General features: G+C 35.7%; 1 protein-coding gene across 6 annotated transcripts in view; it reads right to left on the bottom strand.

Moving 5' to 3' along the window:
- GPC5 (glypican 5) overlaps positions 1–23,505 on the bottom strand; it is a 1,583,243-nt gene that overhangs the window by 657,851 nt on the left and 901,887 nt on the right. The window lies entirely within an intron of this gene.

The following is a 23,505-nucleotide window of genomic DNA, read 5'->3' as shown; positions in this document are numbered from 1 at the left end:
AACCCAAAATTAATATCAATTGAATAAAAATCAATTTTAAAACTTCCCCCAAATGTCACATTATTCAAATAGATCATGCTGTCACAAAATGGACTATCTATTAAAGCAATAAAAGTAAAACACAAATGCCCCGTGTTGACATTTCACTGCAGAGCATCTCCACTAATAAGATTCTGGCTTCAGTTCTAGTTGTTATGCACTTGTGAAACACTAGAAACCAAATATAAATCAAATGTTATAAAGCAGCTCCAAGCTCCATGACAGCACAAGAAGCTACAGAAAAAAACGGCAGGGAAGTTCTGCTTCTCCTCCCCTCAAACATAAGCAAGCATTTCTTTGCTTACTACTTGTTATGCTTATCGTGTTAAAGCTATAAGTTTAGGAAAGGAAATAGGTGACTATAAATACTAGGCACATTGTAAAGCCTCAATAGGTATTTTTATTAGATATATTGTATCTTACATTTTATGTAATATTTGATCATATGCTGTTTTCCTTTTCAAGTGTGTTCACAATTGCATTTGATTGACTAGAGGGATTTTCCATTTAATTGCTGTTTTCCTCTTCCAAATTCCCCAACTGAATCACTGACTTGACTGTATCCTATAAAAAGGGTGACACAAGTACTGCTTTGACTGCCATACTCTTTTCATCTTCTTTCACCAATGACTAAGTTTTCTAATTACATTTTCTATTTTGATTAAAAGGAGACATATAGAAAGCAACCATAGAAAGAAAACTTCCAGTTGAAGTAATAAGGAACCCATTTCCCAATTTGGGAGGAAATAAAACTTTTTTAAATTTAAGAAATCAAGTAGAAATACAGAAAATATTATAAAATATTATAATCATTTCTCAAAATTCCATAAATTCTCTTATGGTTTATTCATTCACTTATTAGCAATCATTGATTTATATCATCCATTCATTTAAAATTACTTTCCATAGTTTTTCACATTTCCTAATCATTTGGAATTGGTAGTTTTATACTTTCACTAAGTTGTATAAAGTTCCCTTTTGCTCTTTTACAAAAATTTACTAAAACAGTAAGTTAAATAGCTTCAGAAAGAAGCCAACATTTGAGCAATTTATACACTCAAAAATGCAGGATTAGAAAAGCTTGAAGTTTTTCCTCTGGAAACCATTTAGTCTTATAAAACTGTGGGTGTGCTAAGTTCCGAAGCATCTTTCTGCACAATGATTTGATACATATTAGAAATGCATATTCACTAATGCAAAGGCACAGGACATAGTCTTAAGTTCAAATAATTTTCTTTTACTTGCTAAATCAAATTAATACCCAAGTTTTGTTTTTCAAAAATGCTTGGGGCTAGAGCACTGGGATGACCCAGAGGGATGGTATGGGGAGGGAGGAGGGAAGTGGGTTCAGGATGGGGAACACATGTATACCTGTGGCGGATTCATTTTGATATTTGGCAAAACTAATACAATTATGTAAAGTTTAAAAATAAAATAAAATTAAAAAAAAAAAGAGCATATGATTTCTGAGGAGGACTGGGGAATTTTACCTCTTTATCCGATAAGTCATTTCTATTACTTCTGGGGCATAAAGTTCTAAAAAGGGGTAAAAGATAAATATCAATTTCTTTTCATTGTCCAAACCTTCACTAAAATTTAACAAGCCTTTTTCAATATTTATATAGAGTACTATGTTATCAAATGTTTAATGTCATGAATTAAAGTCTTTTTAATGTGAAAGTAGTGAAGTTTTTCCATTGACCAGTACATCATTCTGCTAATATAATTAGTGGTAATTAAACATTATCTCTTAATAAATTCTTTAAAGCTAGCAGGAATCAGTTTTGCATCATTCTCATTTAGATGAATAATGTATAATCTGCAGAGATTTATTTTTGTCCCATTTAGGTGAAAATATATTTTTCATATGCTTAGAGATGATGACCCATTTACCTTACCAATGATTAACCAATGTCAATATTTCCCACACAATACTAAATTCCTTACTAAAATGTAGGAATTTTTTTTTTTTTTTTTTGCAGAGTTGACCTCTAAAGCATTTAGTAAACTTTCAATTTCCTATGAAGTATGTGAGACACTGACTCAAAAGTGATTTAGAACCATGCACTCTTTCCATTCTAATTTATATAATATTATATTAACAAAATTAGAAAATAGAACACTAAACAAGTAAAACAATTTCATTTACAAAAAGATAACCAGAAGTCATTAGTCACTTGCCTATTTTATAATGAATCATAGAATTATCATTTTCATAAATCATTTACCTTTAAATTTTAAATATGAAGGTGTTTATCACATTGCTATAATATTTTGATAATTTGTTACACAAATGATATTACATAAGAATTGAGATAAGTTTTGGAAAATTGACAGAATATTTAGTAATTTTTATTTCAACTACTTTGACAACTGAAATTTAAGGTCCTAAGGATTAAATGTATAGATTTTAACTCAAATAAATATAGATGTTCTTTGCTTAAAGATATTTAATCTCAAGAAAGTTGGTTTTGAAGTTTCATGTTAATTAAATCAAGTAATAAGATAGGAATGAAGATGGATATAATAGATTTTCTACCAAGAAAACATAAGAATGGTATAAACAGATGGGGAAAAAAAAATGGAACTAAATCTTGGTTTCTTAAGCCACATCACACAGTTTCCAAGGAAGGGCTTAGAAGTAATTTAGAAACTCATCCACGTTGAATATTTGGAGATTTGCAAGAGTCTCTGAAGAGAGTTTCTGTGAGAGATGTTATGCTTTTGTTGCTGTTATTCAACTGTGTCCAACTGTGTGACCCCATCAACTGCAGCACACCGTGTTTCCCTGTCCTTCACTATCTCTGGAGTTTGCTCAAACTCATATGCATTGAGTCAGTGATGTTATATGTTATGCTATGTTTCTAGTGCCCTCCTAACCACCAAGATGCAGGACTAGCCAAAAGCTAGCTATTACTTCCGTTAATAATTTCAGCTAGACTTAAATGGGTATTCCAAAAAAATCTTGTCATGAATTCTAGCCTTAGTGGGTAGAGAAAATTGATTTCTGTTTGGAAATCTAGAAGGAGAGGAACAAGGTAGTTAGGTGCTCCAGCTGCATCACAGAAGGCAACTGCTGTTGCAGTGGATTTAACTTGTTTGCCAGAGACATAAATGGCATGAGAGTCTACCATCTGAAAGATGTGGACCCCACAAGTGAAAGCGAGCATAAGAATTCCATCAGAACCTTCCCAAATGGATCACTGAGGGGGGCAATGTGACCTGAGCAAGGGTCCATTTCTGAAGCAGAGCTGTAGAAGCAGTGAATCACCAGCCACTGAGGAACTGCTTTGCCCAAACCAAGGCAGGAAACCAACACTGGAAAATCTATTGATGCCACCAATTCCATTTTAGAGGAAAAACTCAAGCGCTAAGAACCTGCAAGGTCCAGTCATTTTAGGAGAATCCAGGTACGAACATTCAGTCACTGGTATCTCTGTCTCTTCCTTGCTTTGATTTTCAGGTATCAGTGGTTAGTAAAATTAGAAACTCAAGTCAAAGAATTAAGAAGAGAAGGAAGAGATTAAAAGAAAAAGAAAAAAACAAGGCAGACTATTCTAAGTACCGGACTGAGTCTATTTTCCACTTAACTTCACTGAAGGAGTTTTATTATCCTACAATAAGTAGAAAATAATACTGTCTTCCTCCACAAAATACATTTCAAATGAACATTGGAGGCAAAAATTAAGCCTCTTACACTCCTTTCATCTTATTTGTTCAAAATATTACATGAAACTTCAGCTTGCCTTTAGAGGCAACCCAGAAACGAAAATAGAAAAGAAAGGAGAAGGGAGAAAAACTGATTGTGATTAAATGCTTACTCTAAGGCAAACAACTTATAAACCTGAAGTAAATGAGAGGACCTGAACTGACAATTATAAATGGTCCCTACCAACATCAGAATGGGAGCTTGAAAGCAAATTGAATTCAAATTTAGATAGAAATGTCACATGTCCTATATACCCAAATTGTTTTCTGTAAACATCTTTGCTGAGCACATACTGTTAAAATTATCTTAAACAGGATTGCAAATTTATACCCCTTTGATTGGTATGTGAAAATGCAAACCATACTCTCTCACAAAACTCTTAAACTTTCACCAATTTCACTGGCAAAACACCCCAGAATCTCAGTCACAAGGGTATCACAGAGTTGATTTTGTGTGAAGTCTGTTTACGAAGATTTAGAGGTTACCAAAAATCCTTAACAAGGTTTAAGATTGAGTCTGGTATTAATTACATTTACTTTCAAGAAATTAATTCTACTTACTTTTCAATCCAATATATTTAGAACTGTTTTATGAAAATAAGTCCTAAATATGTCTTACATTTTCCCCAGCTATAAATGAAAAAGGCTTCAGATTCTCCTTCATTGACATCAATGCACTGATCAGAAAACAATTATACACACTTTAATAGGGGCAATTGTTGGAATGGATCGATGTTAAGTCAAGTCTCAAAGGCTACTCCCAAATAATAATAATTATAGTAATTATATTGTAGTTGTGATATATCCTTGTTGACTGAGGGGCTAGATCTTGGATGAAGTTTTAGGATACAATTCTGCACAGGTTAGAAAGAAAATGGGAGATCTGACTTAAAACACAAGAATTAGCATTGCTTTTGAGACCGTTACAGGACAAAGTCCTGTACCTTAATGGTTGCCCTGGAAATCTCCCTATAAATGAAACTTTATCTTATGATGAAAAAATTATTTTATGTTATGACGAAAAAGTTATGATGAAATGAAGCCTAGGCCTTTAGGTACCAGAAAGTAACTTATTTCCTATTATTTTTCCTTTCAGTTCAGTTCAGTCGCTCAGTCGTGTCTGAATGTTTGCAACCCCATGAATCCGCAGCACGCCAGGCCTCCCTGTCCATCACCAACTCCCGGAGTTCACTCAAACTCATGTCCATCGAGTCGATGATGCCATCCAGCCATCTCATCCTCTGTCGTCCCTTTCTCCTCCTGCCCCCAATCCCTCCCAGCATCAAAGTCTTTTCCAATGAGTCAACTCTTCGCATGAGGTGGCCAAAGTATTGGAGTTTCAGCCTGAGCATCAGTCCTTCCAATGAACACCCAGGACTGATCTCCTTTAGAATGGACTGGTTGGATCCCCTTGCAGTCCAAGGGACTCTCAAGAGTCTTCTCCAACACCACAGTTCAAAAGCATCAATTCTTCGGCGCTCAGCTTTCCTCACAGTCCAAATCTCACATCCATATGTGACCACTGGAAAAACCATAGCCTTGACTAGATGGATTTTTCCTTTATGAGCTATAATTTCTTCTATATTTTTCAACAAAGATATGATAAGCAACTCATGACTTCAGTTCAGTTCAGTCATTCAGTTGTGTCCAACTCTTTGTGACCCCATGGACTGCAGCACACAAAGCTTCCCTGTCCATCACTAACTCCCGGAGCTTACTCAAACTCATGTCCATCAAGTCAGTGATACCATCCGCCATCTCATCCTCTGTCGTCCCTTTCTCCTCCTGCCTTCAATCTTTCCCAGCATCAGGGTCTTCTCCAATGAGTAGACTACACATCAGGGCCAATGTATTGGAGTTTTAGCTTCAGTCCTTCCAATGGATATTCAGGACTGATTTCTTTCAGGATTGACTGGTTGGATCTCCTTGCAGTCCAAGAGACTCTCAAGAGTCTTCTCCAACACCACAGTTCAAATGCATCAAGTCTTTGACACTCAGCTTTCTTTATAGTCCAAATGAAAACATCCATGCATGAGTACTGGAAAAACCATAGCTTTGACTAGACGGACTTTTGTTGGCAAACTAATGTCACTGCTTTTTAATATGCTGTCTAGGTTGGTTATAGCTTTTCTTCCAAGGAGCAAGCATCTTTTAATTTCATGGCTGCAGTCACCATCTGCAGTGATTTTGGAGCCCAAGAAAATAAAGTCTGTCATTGTTTCCATTGTTTCCCCATCTATTTGCCATGAAGTGATGGGACCAGATGCCATGATCTTAGTTTCCTGAATGTTGAGTTTTAAGCCAATTTTTTCACTATCCTCTTTCACTTTCATCAAGAGGCTCTTTAGTTTTTCACTTTCTACCATAAGGATGGTGTCATCTGCATTTCTGAGGTTACTGATATTTCTCCCAGCAATCTTGATTCCAGCTTGAATCAACTTAGTAAGGCAATTTTATAATAAATTGGTGATACAAAGCAAATTCCAAAATTTATTACTTTTCATATTATTACACATTTTAAATAAAACCTTTTATTTCTTCTGGGTAATTACTTAAATATCAAAAGGCAGGTTCATTTAGCTCATACAACTCAAGTTATTACCAGGTACTCCCTTGAAAAGTAGATTTTTTTCTACTTCAGGTAATTCTTTTTGACTTTGTTTTGAATCTTTTCAAAGACTTATCTAAAGTTAAATATCTTGTCTCAGCTGAACAAATTTACTGCTGTGTGTTTATACTTTTTTCCAAAGATATTCAGCAACTATTTATTCATATGATTTTTAAATGAAAAATCAGTAAAACAGAATAAAAGATCAAATAAGGCATATTTGATTCCATGTTTTATAAATGATGAAGGAAAGTAATACAGAGATAATGTTTAACAGAAGGTAATAGAATAATTTTGTCCCAGGAATTATCAATTAGAGGATTGATTATAATTGGCAGGAATTTATAGTGAGCAAGGTAAATATTTTCATAGTAAATCTCTTCTTTGTCAATAGACAAATAGATTAAAATTAGGTACATGCAACACTTTGAAAGCACAGAGTTAAACCACTTGAAAATTATGGGTAAAAGCGATGAGAAAATCTTATTAAATAAATGGTGGAACTAAAATTCACCCATAGCTGTAGCAAGTGTCAGAGACTCTCAAATACTGAGGCCTCTAGATAACCACTGCCAATATTCCAGATTTAAAAGTTCTGGAATGATAGGGGCATTTGTCTATGTAACTTAACCTAGCTGATTTTTCATTTTCTTCTTCCTTGTTACATAAGAGTATGTGTGATAGAAACTTTGAGTATTCAAGGTAATAATGTTCTATTTGCAATGAATGAGACATACATGTATGGACATATGACAATATACCATCTTTGAGCGACTACCATGTGCCATGGTAGCTATATATCTGTTTATCTACATTTCAAGCCAACAATTTCTACAAATAAATTAAGCCTGTTCCATGAATATATAAAAATTATAAGTAAAGAAATGATGGCCCGTTAAAAAAGTAAAATACACATTCATTTCATCAATGCTGTTTGACCTGCTTCAAATAATCAGAATACAGAATCCTATTGATTCTAATGCTAGATGATTTTGAAGGGATCCCATAAAGGTATGTATATAAGCTTCCCCGGAACTTCAGATGGTAAAGAAACTGCCTGCAGTATAGGAGACCCAAGTTCCGCTGCTGGGCTAGGAAGATCCCCTGGAGAAGGGAATAGCTACTCACTCCAGTATTCTTGCCTGGAGAATCCCATGGACAGAGGATCCTGGCAGGCCCCAGTCCATGGAATAGCAAAGAGTCGGTCACAACCCAGCGGCTAACACATACACTTCATAAGGGTATGCAAAGAAAATTATATAGAATCATCCGCTCTTAAAACACTGCGTACTCTTTTTTTTTTATGTTAGTAAGGCTGTGAGAAATCCTTAGAATATAACTAGAGACAACATAAAGAGATACTAAATGGAGAAGAAAAATGACAATATTGATAGAAGCCAAATATTTTGCGAGTTCCAAAGGCCGTGAAGCCAAGGGACCCAGCTGTGTTACTGTTGAAATAGATCTCTATGCTAATATTCCAAAATCTATTAAGGGAGCTAATGAAGAAATCCAGACTAGTAGCAATTGAAAAAAGGAAACACCTGCCCAAGAAACAGTTTTTCATTCCTTAAGATGGGGCCTGGATATGATATTTTAAGTTCACATATCTTTATTAAAATTTTTAAGTTTATATTTTGAATATTGAAGGACATGTGACATTAAAATAACATTTTTAAGATTATATGTCTAGATGCATAAATCTGTAGAAGCCAACATTATTCCCATCTAGAACCTGAAGGTCTTCACATGTTTTTAGGTGTTCTTCTGTGCAAGTTCACCAATTCTTAACTGTGGCTTCTAAATTAAAAATCACAACTCTTTTGTTTGAAGTTCAGACAGAGTATGCTTAGCTCTTTTATTCCCCATTCTAATTAAGTATAGAGGTTTTTTTTGTGTGTGTGTGTTTTTTTTTTTTTTTTTGCCTGCTTTCACAGCTGTTTTACCAATATGTTCTTTTCCTTAGGAGGTACTCTGGAGTATAAAGTTATAAAAATCAATTCATTCCCATTTGTCCACACAAGTTGTTCCTGTTTCTGGACATATGAATAAGAGTAAGGAACCAGTTTCAAACGACTTTACACGAATATATACAAACTTCATTAAATGCAGAATACCTGTCATTACCCAAAAGGTTCTTCAAAGAAGTTTCCTATTTATTTGAGCATGCCTGGGGTATTGACTAGAGAATATCTGATTATTCAACTGTACTACCAGTACTTACTAATTCAAAAATTCTGTCTAAGGGTCAAACTTCTATCCATCTATTCAGTCTCCTGCCTGCAGTGCAGGAGACCTGGGTTTGATCCCTGGGTTGGGAAGATCCCCTGGAGAAGGAAATAGCAACCCACTCTAGTATCCTTGCCTGGAAAATCCCATGAACAGAGGAGCCTGGAGGGCCACAGTCCATGAGTTCGCAAACAGTCAGGCACAACTGAGCAACTAACACTAACACTTATTCAGTCTCCTGGTTGGCATCTATGTCGAGTATCTTCCTTTGTGCAGCTTTATCCTCCATCCTGCTCTCTCTCCTAGGAGGCTGACATGTATGGATTACTTTCATTGGTTCTCATGCTTCTTTGGCTTGCAATCAGAGTTGCACTGGGGAATCCCAGTTGGATACCAAAGGAAGAAAGAAGCGTAGCATCTAGTTTTTCCCCTTTGTTCTTTCCCTGTGAGGTTTCATTGGTCTGCTGTGGTCCTTGACTACTCTTAAGACCATTTAGCAATGCAAGACTCTTCCTCTCTTCCGCTCCTCATCCATTCAGCCTCGGGTACAATAAGTTGGGCTGCTACTTGCTCTGAGTTCTTTGGATATATTATTTTTAGAAGTTCCCTTACATCCTGTTAACATCCTTATAATTAACCATTTGTTAACAAATCCTACTTGCACTATCCTATTGCCTCTTGGGACCAAAATGTTACAATATCTTCATTTTGACCTTTCTAAAATTAAGCTTATTAATTCCCTCCAATCTTTTGAATTTTTGTAAAATTCTGTTAATATGGCCATTTTTCTAGCCATGTTATGAAATTCAATAAAACCATAACAAGGTTATTCATTTGTTTAGAGCAGTGTAATGACAAGTCTAGTTCATGTATATCCTTTCACTTAATCTCATCACTTCTGCATTACTTGTACTGCACAGGAAGAAATCTGCTTTGTAGCATGCTGCATTGGTCATTCAGAATGGTATCTTAACCCCAGCGCATTTGGCCTTCACTAAATACAGAGGACTTCTCTTACCTGAATGACTAGAAGTCAGTTTACTTTCACTCTATCTTTAATGTCTCTTATTTCTATTTTTATGTCCCATTATTTCCAGCCATACAGCCATAAATAGATTTCCCACCATCCTAACTCACTCCAGTGTATCAGCAATAAAATAAACTTTCTTAGAGCTCTCATGTTTTGTCCAACTTCCAAACCCTACAGTGACTTTTCACTGCCACTAATAATTTCCCCACAGTCTCCAACAGTCTACACTTTAAGCAGCCCCTCAAGACTTATCTCTCGTTATTCTCATTATTCCCTTCATCTCAGTTTAAGTAGATTAATATGATTGTACCTGATTTTCTCTGTTCATTTGCTTTACTCACATTTTTTTTCCTGTACTGGGAAAATCTTCCTTTCTTAGAAGTTGATAAGATACTCCCCATCTTCAAAGGCTCAAAGTATCACTGTAGATTACTTCTGCTAAAAGGAAATCACTTTGCTCTTTGAATTTCCACAGCATTTTCACACCCTCCTCTTTATCACATCATACTTCTATTTTAGCTTCTATGTGTATATTTTGTATGCCTATCATGTATTTCAGATTCCTTTGCAAAAGGAAATCAGTTCTATCCACACTTGCAGCTCTTAGGAGGTCACTGAAACCTGACTGACTCAAAGAATTAGGTTCAAAGAAGACATTTGTAATTTTTTTTCTTTTTTAGAAATATCAACTCAGTAAGTGTATTACCAGCAATGTTTCTTTAGTTTCTGATCATTGCTATTAACTACATTTCCAAATCCACTTTCTATCTTGTAATAACAGCTTAGGTGCCTTGTGTAACTTTATAATAACCACTAGCAGAGGAAATATAATCCAGAAGGAAACTTTTTGTAGAATATTTAAGAAATAATGGAAATACATATATATATATATGCCTATACATCTAAATACTTGCCTATATATGTAATTTTTCATTACATTCTAACACCTAGAATGCATCTATCATTTTGCAGCATCAAAAGTAAAAAAGCAGAAAGAATATATCTTACAGTTTTATATTAATGATGTGAGATCCATTTTTAATATGTTGGTAGATATATAATAAAAATATCATTGCAACATATAGGGACCTTCTTTCTCACATGTATTTGCCTTTTTATAATGTAATTACCTTCAATTAACTAGAGATATCTACTGTACAATGTATTCAAATATCAATCTCTTGCTTCACAAATAAAATTATCTTCAGAAGCACAGGTCTTATTCCTCTTCTATTTAAAAAAAAAAAAAAAAGGCAAACAAACTACAAGCCATATATTCAGAGTCTAGCCATAGCATTAATACTTTACCAGACTTGAGTGCTACATCAATGCTTGTTTAATGTTTCAAGTTACTAAAATTCCTGTTCTCAGCTATATTATCTCTTCAGATAAGACATAACATTCAAGGAGATAACCACACTGCAGAGGTTAATTTACCTTTTGACTGCATAAACTCAGCTTGAGATAATTACAGTAGGATGTTTGACGTTCTTTGTTTCTAACTACATTTAGCCTTTCTCTGCATTGTTGGATAACACTGTGCTATAGATGGTAACCAGCTTCCTTTAGATCACACATGATTTAAAGATGGGCCAGAATAAATACACCTAATTGAGGCTATTACTGGTCACTGAAGAAGCCACAGTTAAGCTATGTTGTGCTGTAATCTTACAGAGGGGCTCCATCCAAGTCTGTCTTTACTCTGCCTCTCCCACTACCACACCATTTCAAAGGAAATAGATATTGTCTTTCAGGGTCTTTTATGTGCCAGGAACTGTGCTAGAATATTGCATATGTAACTTATTTCTATTCTCTAAACAAAAATGCATTTTAAAAATGAGGTTCAGAGAAGCTACCTTGTTCCCATGGTCACGGTGGGAAAAAGGCAGTGAGATGAGATCCAAAGTCTATTGTCTTTTCCAGGCTCCATGCCACGCCCCAAGAATGGTCCCAGAAAACAGTAAAAGTAGATGCCATAAAGCATGATATCTGCTCAGAAATATATCGTGGTGGGCTGGTAAAGAGACCAAAAAAGCTGTTTTTATTTGTAGCATTTGACTATCATCATGGTGTAATTATTCCCACCCTAATTTCAAGCTACCAACCTGAGGTCACTGAATGCAAACTTGGGAAGAAGTGTGCATAGTTGGCTCCTATCAACTGGTAAGAGCCAGCTCCTGCACACCATTAGTTACTCCAAAGAAGAAGAAATAATACTATCAAGGAAATCAAACTGTAAGTGGTGAGTATTGAAAGGTAGGTGTGAAGCAAATATGGCAACTTCTGCCCAGACCTCAGGCCATCAACAGTGAGTCACAGACTTTTTTTTTTTTTTTGATAAAGCAATTACTTCATTAACTGAACCACTTCCACAGTTGAATGATCAATTCTTATTGCAAAACCATTTTCACCAGAAAGTGGTACCAAGAAGTCTTAGATTAAATCAAGGAGGCAGATACTTCACAAAAAAACCAGGTTACCTTCTTAATGGAAGATACAATCTGTTCTTAAGCATGTAAAAATATAGTTTTAGGAAATATTATGGGTCTTTCTTACAACTCTGGACTCCAGTATATAACATTCATAAGTGTGCATATTCATGGGCTAATTTATTCATTCAATAATTGATCAACTCCCATGCATCCACAGACCCTGGAGATACCTCTAACCCCAGCAGATTAAATTTCCTACCACAGCAAGCTTATATTCCACTAAGACAAGACAAGTCAAATTAAACATATAATAAGAAAATAAACTTTATATTTTAGTAGGGCTTTAAAAGTTAATTTTCCAAAGCCCAAGCTATTATTTGAAAAGAGAAGAAATATACCTTACGTATCTAGTACCCAAACATACTTAAGTTATATTCTGAAAACCTAGAAGGAAAGTCACTTAATTCAAAAGTATTTCTTGAGTTCCTATCATGTACAAGCAGTATCTAGGAAATAGGCAAATTGTTTTTTCTAAGTCAGTTCTTTTCCCTCATCTTAAGAGATTTATAATGTAATGGAAGAGGGAAACAGATACTAACAAGTAAAGATATGAAGATACTAGATCATTTCAGTTACTGATGTATACTAATAAAAGAATGAATAGTGTAGAGTGACTACATGACAACTTCGACTGAACTGCTCAACAGAAGAGTTTCTGAAGATGTGGACTAGAAAAGATATCTGAAATCACTGTCTCTCAGTGCATCCAATAATCCCAATAACTCTTCCTGCCTCTACTCCAATTTTCAGGGGCTTGAGCCTCATTCCTTTTAGAACTCAGGTTAGGAAGAAAGCAATCCAGGCTGAGGAAACAGAAAATGCAAATATCCTGAAGTAAGAAAGAGTTTAGAGTATTCTACATACAGAAAGGTTCATATAGCCCAAGAATAGAGACAAAATCCATTACAAACAACTTCAGGGACTCTGCTAAATCATTTAGAGTCTAATTCCAAAATGGAATCACTGGGACGTTAGGAGGAAAGGAATACAATCTGCTTCACATTTTGGTTTTTTGTTTCTTTGTTTAACAGCTTCACCCCTTATGACAGATGATGGCAATGGGGACTAGGGTCTGCAGAGACATGCTGATAATTGGGAAAATGTTAGGATGCTGTAGAGATAAAGACACAAGCTGGTTCAATCCCTGAGTCCTGTGTCTCAGAAGACTTATGCTCTGTATCAGTGGCTCACCTCTGCTTGAGGTGCTATCTCCCATTGGCCAACATTGTTTTCTTCATAGTAGTGTCTGAAATGTATATACTTCTCCTTGCCTGATGTCCACATGCACTAGAATGTAAATTCTATGGGTGCAGGGACACTGTCTGATTTATTCAGTTACGTTTACAGGACACAGGATGCTGTCTGAGACAGCAGGTGCTCATTAAGTGATAAAAGTGAATGAATCAATAACTTCTACCCAATGGTTCTCATTCTACACCATGGGCCATACAGGACAATTCAAGCAGTCTATGAGAAAGCTCTTAAAGTAAATGCAGCTGTTCCATACCTTTTGATTTTTTTTTTTTTAATGCTACTTCTACTTCCTTATTTCTCTCAAATATTTTAGTTCCTTAAATATCTTAGTCGATTTTAAAACTTGGATTAAAATAAGTAAACTTCTAATCACATATACAAAGGTATAGAAATTAGATATGATTAAATTAATAACAGCTGCTTCTGACTTTGCTTATGTTCTTTTTCCCTACTGCTTTTCTTTGCTAAGTTTAACCTGCTGATTTCAGTATTTCTTGTATCATTCTGAAGATTCAACAGACTTATATTTTACTTATGATCTGTCATGATAAGCAATCTCTATGCCTGCAAACTAGGTCAAACTAAGCTCTCCTGTGGAAAAGAAGATAATTATCTTAACAACAGGACTCAATGGTACCAACTCCTACTTGCTATCCATGAACTTTTATTATTTGGCAATACAAAGTTGATTTTATCTGATGTTATACTGACCAGCTCTTTACACAGCTAAGTTTGGCCATGTGACTATTTGGGCCAATTAGATGTAAGTAGAAGCATCAGAGGTCAAAGGCCACTTAAAACTGTGTCAGAAGGAATGACCTTTTATTCACTTTCCCACTACTTGGAATGTGGATATGTCCTATATAAGGACTCTTCTACAGAAGTGATTTATGTCACCTCTGTACTGAGCTCCTCCTCACTCAGGACACCCACACTCTTCTCTGGGTGTGTATCTCCACCCTGCTTCTGAGTTGGATATCCTGCAGGAGGTCTGGCAATAATCTTGGAACCGGCACATTTAGTCATATATTAAGAACAGTATAACATAAAAATTCAACTGTGGTCCCTCATAATAAGAGACACCATAACAGTTCCCAACTGTTTAATTTCCACTTGTTTTATATGAGAGAAGTTTTATTCTTTACCCTTCTGTTATTTGGTGTTTTCTTTTGGATGCAGATGAAACTAATCCTAGTTGAAAAATTCAGTACATTTCTAAATTTCTATTTTATATGGTCTTTCCTTGTGATTTATAAGAATGACCATTTCACTTGGGGGGAAAAAAAAAGACGCCACTATAGAGAATTGAAAAATCATTTTGATTACTTTTTAAGTTGATGGCAAAAGACAAAAATCAAAGATATTCAACTCTAGCTTTGTTCTGTTCCTTTTTTAATTATATTCTTTGATGAATTATATATGAATATATAAATAAGAACTACTGATATTTGCTTGTTGGAGAAATAAATATGATTATTGGTTTGATTTTATAAATGAAGAAGTTAAAGTTCCAAAGAATGCTTATGTTTTTCCTGGATTTCATAATTGCCATTTACATGTTCATGGTCACTGACATAATTAATATAACATTTAAACAATTTTAACTACATTGGTCATCAATGAAATATATTCCAAGTTAAAAAAAATTGTATTAAATATTCATGAACTTGATCTATACATTATAAGCATCTTAATCCTATTTGAATTTATAGGTTTTCTAGTGAATTCATCAAATCAGTAGTCTAAGTATCCTAATATTTACAATATATCAATATGAATATTATATTTTCTACTTTAAAAATGCCTTATACACCAGAATCTAAGAAGACAAGCACAGCATCAGATACTTATTGGATTCTTAGATATGACATCATTGTGTATATAAAGTTACTCACTGTTCTTCAGGAGAGATGGATATAAACCCGTATAACCCACCATGAGTGTTATGATAGGTATCTGGAGACTAGCTATACTGGCAATGGTAGAGTGAATCTGTGTTGGCATTAGGAAGAGAGGAAAACTTTAGCTGCATTTTGAAGGGTAAGAACTATGCAGGTAGAAAAGCAAAAGGGAAACTGAGTCAGAAAGAATGCCCTGAACACAAGCATGGAAGCAAATACAAGCCACCTCTGTCACACTGAGGTAGGAGACAGTGGGCCTCAGGGCCAGACACCTGGTATTTGTCAAGTGGAGTAAAATTCAAGCTTTGTTCTCACCCAGACACTCCAAGGACAAATCTAGGGGTAAAAGCTGAACTTTGCTAAAACAGAGAGATAAGGTGCCCACTCTTGAGGTCAAGGAAGGCTTTACTGTCTGCACATGCACAGGAAGGCTTCTTGAGGGTCAAGAAGGGAGAGGGCCCCATCCCATAATAAGTGTGGCCATGCATGCATAGGCCACTGTGGTGGGATTCATCGTAGCAAAAAGCTGCAAATGCCTCTTGGGGAGGATCCATGGACTAGCCAGGTGTGAAGAAAGAAGCACGGTGATTGGCCAAGGGTAAAGGAACACCTGGAAAGACCGTCCTATATAAACGATTTATGTCACCTCTATACTGCGCTCCTCCTCACTCAGGATGCTTACACTCTTCTCTGGGTGTGTATCTCTGCCCTGTTTCTGAGTTGATAAACTGTTTCCTGTGTGTGCTCCCATACCTTGTGCTGTGCCTCTAATAATAAACCGTGTGCCTCTTTTTACAGTTTTTGCCTCCTTGAAACATTCTTGCTTTCAAAGAGCAGCAAGGGCCAGGGCCACTTTGCTTTTAGCCTCTCGTCCCTGCTGGTCTAGGACTCTTGGCTTTCATCCAGGTTACATCCCTGGGCAGGGAACTAAGATCTCTATTCAGGACTGCTCACTGTTCTCCCTCCAAGATCAACATTATTTTCCCAATCACAAACGCTGGCCTACCACACTGATAGCACCATCCCCAGAAATTTCCTGACCTCTGAGAGTTCCATTTCAGACGCTCTGCTATTAGATACACCACTTCCTGTATGTCCAGCCTATTGGTTGAGTCATCGTCGTTTCATCAATACCACTTTAACTGCCTTTCAGCTTCACTTTTATTTGCTGGAGCTTTTAGGAGAGATTGTAGTTTAACCGATGTTTCATGGCATAATCAAAATAGTTAAGCACATAGCACAAGAATCGCAAAGAAAGTAAAGGACAAAGTAAAATCCTAAATATAGATTTTTATATTTTAAACTATTACCATATTTTATGGATTTAATTATTTTAATTTGGAATTCTAATCTGAAGACCATTTTGGGGAACAGATTTATTTTTCATACATGCTGTATAAACAATTTTTTTTCAAAAAATGAAAATGACCTGCCATATGCCATCATAAAGCAACTCAGGCTTTATATTTTACTACTTTGTATTCCATCCTCATGTAGCAGGATCTAGAAAAGTCTGAAAATCCAATTATGTCAATCATTCAAAACTCATTTGTACATGCATTCCTTGAATAGATTTTACATATTTCATCAATAGTTTTTTTTTGGCAAACAATGGTAAGTTGTGGTTGTTTTCATGTATCAAAAGTGATAATGCTAAAGTGGAGAAACCAGCGGTGAGAGTCACCCGAGCTATTTTGATGAACGTCTCCATAGCATTGCCTATAGCATGGAGGAGTGGTGCTCTGTCAGCATCTTTTAATGACCACCTCTATGGACACAGAAGGTGAAGTATTCAGGAAGTCTGCCCAAGACACATGGTGTGAAGACCATTGTCCTCTTGAGGGCTTTAAATATTACTGTCAGCTGTGAGCACCATTTTAAGTTTCATTAGTGGGAATTTCTTTCAAACTTATCTTCATTTATTTGAAGGCTAATGTGAAAATGGGCATATGGTATTCACCTGTATTATGAATGAAACTCTGCCTAAAACCAAATCTATGAACACGGGTACACAGGTGTACACATAAAACGCTGTACATCTGCTGCAAACACACATTACACACATGTTAAATTGTTTTCTCTCCAAATTTCATTGGCTGAGCATATCAGTAAATTCCTGTAAATTAAGTGCTTGAGGTTATTCTGTAATTTATAATCTGATTATCGTTTGCCAGAAGAAAGATATATTCATATAGATGAAGAATTAGCTAGCCATTGATCTTTATTACTACATATTTGTAAATTAGGGATCGCTGTTTTGTTTAAAGTATGCAATTATATAAAATATGATTTTGTTAACCAAACCATATTTATCATGTGTTACCCCTGCTAGGAGAGTTATTGTACTAGAACCTAAGGGAGATAAATGGATAACATTTCTACTATGCAAAGTTTCTACTATAAATGTAATTTCTATAGCTCTTAGATAATTTGTTCAAGTTGAATAAGATGTTGACAAAACAGAATTAAAACCACCACCATGGTTGCTTTCATTCAGTTCAGTTCAGCAATTCATGCTGAATTGCTTGCTTTGCTCTGTACTTTCTACATACAGTCATTTCACATTCTGTCACGACCTTAAATATCCTAAAACACTGCATTTGTCCTATCACTATATCCTCCTGAATTTTTTTTTCATGTTCTGGTACTACGTATACAGACAGGCTCCATCTGCCCAACCCCTTGCTAGTAATCTATAGAAAAAGTAACAAAACTATCAGTATGAACACACAAAATTCTGAGCCAGCTCTGACTTCTGCTCATAGGGACCAAGCAGGGTATTATTACACAAGAGGAAACACAGAAATAATTTAAGAAGCAAGTCTTTGATTGTGGATTGAGAGGTACTAAACACAGGTACCCTTCCATTACTCACACCTTTTTGTACTTGCCTCTGTAACACTAGTTTAGAACAAGCATTATATCTACCAGAATTTAGCCTTCTCACCAGACTTTAAACATTAAGAATTCTGTCATAGTTCTTAGTGGTGAAAGGCTGGATCAGGCAGCTTGAAATGAAATACAATATATATTGAAGTGAATAACGTTTCATAGACTGTTTTAAATACTACTGAAGTATTCTATTTTCTATTAAAATATGATTTATACTTGGCTAAAGTATCTAAGAATATGAACAATTTAAATAGTATTACAGAGCAATTATATGTTCAGTTCAGTTGCTCAGTCGTGTCCGACTCTTTGCGACCCCATGAACCGCAGCATGCCAGGCCTCCCTGTCCATCACCAACTCCTGGAGTTTACTCAAACTCATGTTCATCGAGTCAGTGATGCCATCCAGCCATCTCATCCTCTGTTGTCCCTGTCGTCCAAGGGACTCTCAAGAGTCTTCTCCAACACCACACTTCAAAAGCATCAATTCTTCAGAGCTCAGCTTTCTTCACAGTCCAACTCTCACATCCATACATGACTATTGGAAAAACCATAGCCTAGACAGACCTTTGTTGGCAAAGTAATGTCTCTGCTTTTGAATATGCTATCTACGTTGGTAATAACTTTCCTTCCAAGGAGTAAGCATCTTTTAATTTCATGGCTGCAACCACCATCTGCAGTGATTTTGGAGCCCAAAAAAACTAAAGTCTGACACTGTTTCCACTGTTTGCCCATCTATTTCCCATGAAGCGATGGGACTTGATGCCATGATCTTAGTTTTCTGAATGCTGAGATTTAAGCCAAGTTTTTCACTCTGTTCTTTCACTTTCATCAAGAGACTTTTTAGTTCCTCTTCACTTTCTGCCATAAGGGTGGTGTCATCTGCATATCTGAGGTTATTGATATTTCTCCCAGCAATCTTGATTCCAGCTTGGGCTTCATCCAGCCCAGCCTTTCTCATGATGTACTCTGCATATAAGTTAAATAAGCAGGGTGACAATATACAGCCTTGATGTACTCCTTTTCCCTATTTGTTGTATATGGTAATGTGAGTCATAGTTCAATTATTAAGTGACTACTCAAATATTTATATTTGCTTGCTCTAAGTCTTAATTTCTTCATAATAGCCATCAAATACCTTCTTCATGGGATTCTCAGAAGTAACAAATAGGTTTTATAGACATACACATATGTGCTGAATATACTCAATGTGTTAATTAACAGCAGCTCTGGAAAACAGTGATCTTTGCTTTCTTTTCAGAATTATTAGATTTATGATAAAGCAAAATTGAGTCACAATATATGACTTAGATAATATATTGTACAGTAACTAATTTTATATGATGTCACACACAATATTTGAGAATATGCTGGTCTTTAATAACCCCATACAAAGCAACCATCATCCTTGTGGGAGAAGCATGATTCAGCATGGCAAAAACAAACTGAAAGAAATTTTCACGTCACATCATCATCACTGAGTATGGATTTTACCACACTTCAAAAATCTCCAAGTGGTTAATGAAAAGATTAGAATTAGTGTACAGAATCACTTATAATTAAGATGAACTAATTTAAAAATCAATGCTGAAAACCAGTGCTAAAAAGTCAGAAAATATTACACTGTCTAACCGTTAAAAAAAAAAAAACAGAAAAAAATGATATGTTTAAAAATAAAACACGTTTTCATAGTCAGAGACCAGAATTTGAAGACTGACCGCTATACTCTAAATTCACCTCTGGATTGTAAGTTAAGCAGATTGCTTTCACATTTGAATGCTGACCTTCTAATACCAGCTTTTCCAGGAAGGATTAGGAAATTATGGTGAGTTCTTCCACCTCCCTCCAAGTCTCCACTGTGGCAATAACATTGACAAGATGGTTGGTCAAGATTAGGGATGTGGCTCACAGGCAAATGACACCTCATCTTTACACATGACTTCCTAACAAGGAACAGACAAGGACAAGCGACCAACATTTTCCCTCTGATCACCACATATTTAGACAATCTCCCACTGACATGAGCAGACAAATTATCCTAATGAATAAATTCAACAGTCACTTATTAGTGATGTCATACAGAACAAAATATTAATACTTTAGAGCTCTTTAGCCAGTTGTGTAGATGGAAAGTGAACAAGATCGCTCTCTCTAGGGGAAGGTTTCTCAACCTCAATGCTATTGACATTTTGGGCAGGATGATCTTGGAACCAGACGAACAATAAAATTGTAAATTGCCAGGAATTTGTTGAAATCTTAGGAAATGCATGGAGTTTTCACAGACTGTGGAATATGGACGCTAGTCCATTTTATTTAAATACCAAATAACTAGTCTATGTTAACTGATAATTGGGTAACATTTAAGACATTTCATGGAGCTGTTTCTCCACTTATTTCCTAATTGGGGACAAATGTTCAAGCAAAATGCAGTTAAGCAAAATTCACTATTTTGAAAATCAAAATGACTTCAATCTTATTTTCTGATAGGCTGACTCAAACCAAAATCAATATTGGGGTACTGAGAAGAACTCTGAATACTTTGAATGAACATCTATATAAATCATTTTGCGAACCTTTTGGTCAATAAGGAGTGACAGTGAGGTTAAAGTAACAATAGGTCTTGAAGTTCAAATAAACATTAACCGTCAGCTCTTAGGAATGTTGGTAACTATGAAAAACTCCCATCTGCCTGACAAACTGGCAGACTCAAAGTGCATTCTTCTATCTTAACTTTCCTTGACCCTCTGTGCTTCATTCTACACAATTAACTTGACCATTCTTTTTGAAAAAAAATTTTTTTTTTTACTCTGTAGTTCAGGGGTCTTCTTATCCCTCTCACAATTTTCTGTTTTCTTTGATGATTCTTCTCATTGGCCTATCCTAAATTTTAGGCGCCAAAAAAGTCAGATCCTGGGTATTCTATTTTTTATTAAGCATACAAATCTACTCTCAAGGCTTTTAAAACTATAGGTTGTCCAATTTATACCTGCAATCCTGACATCCATTAACTCTACACTCCTGAATCTTACATTCTACTCTAAGATGACTGAGGTAACTAAGATTTACCTTAGTCGAAATCTATAACTCATCTTTTCCTATCACAGCAATCTATCAGACGTTACCACAACTCAGGGGTGAATGCCATCCATGAAACTAGCCAAACTAAAAACGTGAATTCAACACTGATGCCTCTAACCCTCCCTAGCTGTCCCCATTCTATTCATTCTCTGCCATCAGCTTCTAAGGTATGTCTTAGATCCATTAACTTTTGCCCATTTCTGTTGACAACAGTTTAGTTCAAGTTATGGGTCTGAAAAATCTCATGTTTTTCTCTAAATACACCTTTACTTCCTGTACCAACCTCTCAAGGTATTCTATAGTATTTACTCAGAGATCCCCCTCATGTAAGTATCACACCTTGTGAGCTTAATATATGCACATTGTTTGGGGTACTTGCTGTAGCCTTAGGGCTTATGGTCATGTGCTTAATCTTTTTGTGCATGCCACATGGTTCATCTCATAGCTATGAAGCACAAGTCCTAATGAATTTTCAATCTAGTTTGATATATCCCTAAAAGGGATCAATAGCAGTTTAAGTGGGATCAGAAACAGATTTGGGATGACTTTTTCTATACCATGAAGTTTATTTCAAACGTGAAAATGTTTTCTAAGAGTACCTTAAAAATTGAGGAAGTTTATTAGGAAAAAAAAATCAATGAAATCGTGCTATAGCCATTAGGAAAGGGCTATTAAAAAGCTGGGAAAAAAACAAAACAGTAAAACCCAAGTCTGATAAATTGGGAGTCTAATTCTGAGCATGTCCATTCAGAGAGACACAAACATGTTAGAAATGGTTTGCAAGGTGAGGTACAGGCTGATACTGCGGTCACTTAAAAATCAATTAGATGCTGTCTCGAGGGAAACTGGACAGAATATCAAGTGCTGACAGGAAGTCTTGACGAGCTGAGCAGACTTCTGATTTTTCTACTCTTTCCTTGGCTGTAATAGCCTGTGTTGTTAGAGCATTTGAGTTCAGAAAGTATTTAGTTGCCAAGAGGAAATTGTTTCTTCAGAACCTGGTAGATATGTGGCAGAAAATTCTATGCTGAAACTCAAACGGCTTCCTTAATTTTTTCCCTAATGTGATTAATACTTCTCTACCTTTAGATCAACACAGTGCAGCAACTTCAAAGAAATAGATGCTGGTTCCAGAGACAGATGACAACTTCAAAACTCACTTGTAATTTCTTTTCCCCAGAATGTAAAATGACACATTTCAACACTTTTCAGTAAAATTGCTGTAGTCAGAGACACTCGGAAAAACCGAATGCACTATTTTCAAACCATGTCCCAAAAAGGAGCTATAGTCATTGTTTTTACTCAAAATGCCTTTCAATATACTCCCCTTTTCTATTCCCTGAAATACCATTACTGTGAAAAGTTTCAGCTCTGAAAACTGAGACTGTCATTGTCCAATTTGATAATAAAGTTTATTTTCCAAGATTTTTAAACAAAACATTGTATCTCAATTTTGTTGAAACCTCCGCCTCCAAGTGCACCCATTTCTCTCCATTCTTTCTCTGTGATTAACTTCTATCATCCTTCCCATGGTAAGTCCATGTCTTCAATAAATCACTTGTGACACGCAGATTTCTAGTCCCCCAAACTTTTATCTCCTTTTACTGGTTCCTACACCAATAATTCTGGAAGAGAATCAGATTCTGGCAGAAAAACTCTTAAATGGTCTTAAATAAAATAAACATTTGGTATGAAAGATGATGCCTGAATGATAGGGAGTTAATAGTCCTCTAAAGAATAATGTAATGGGCTTGGTTCTTGGCAAAGACATACTAACTTAGTTGTCTGGATTTAAGAATATATTCAAAGAAAATAACTATTTTCTCTCCCCAGCTATAGGTATTCCATTTAATCCTCATGCCTGATTAGTATTCATAAGGAGGATTTCTTCTAAGTCTTTTAAAGTTTTCTTTTAAGCCCTTTTAATTTATTTCTGTCTCTACTTTTTCATAGTTTTAAAGACTTTAACTCTGTTTTCCAGAATTATTTTCATTGCAAGAGACAGGGACCAAATTTAAACTAACTAGTTAAAAAAAGGTAATCTGTTGATTTATGCAGCAGCAAAGCCCAGGGATAGTTGAGATTCAGGTTTGGCTGGATGTGGACACTCAGATGAAATCAGGAGTTTCTCCCTATTCAGAGTACTGCCATTTTCTTTGTTGACTTTTTTTCTTTCTTCCAAGCAACCTCATTCCAGCATGGCTAATAATTGCCACAGCTTTACAAACCATAAGGAAATGGCAACCCACTTCAGTATTCTCACCTGGAAAACTCCAT

Source organism: Bos grunniens, chromosome 12 (assembly GCF_055505025.1).
Source record: "Bos grunniens cultivar Pamir isolate PY7600 chromosome 12, Bosgru_T2T1.0, whole genome shotgun sequence".
Classification (NCBI taxonomy): Eukaryota; Metazoa; Chordata; class Mammalia; order Artiodactyla; family Bovidae; genus Bos; species Bos grunniens.
This window is presented reverse-complemented; position numbering and strand designations above follow the sequence as displayed.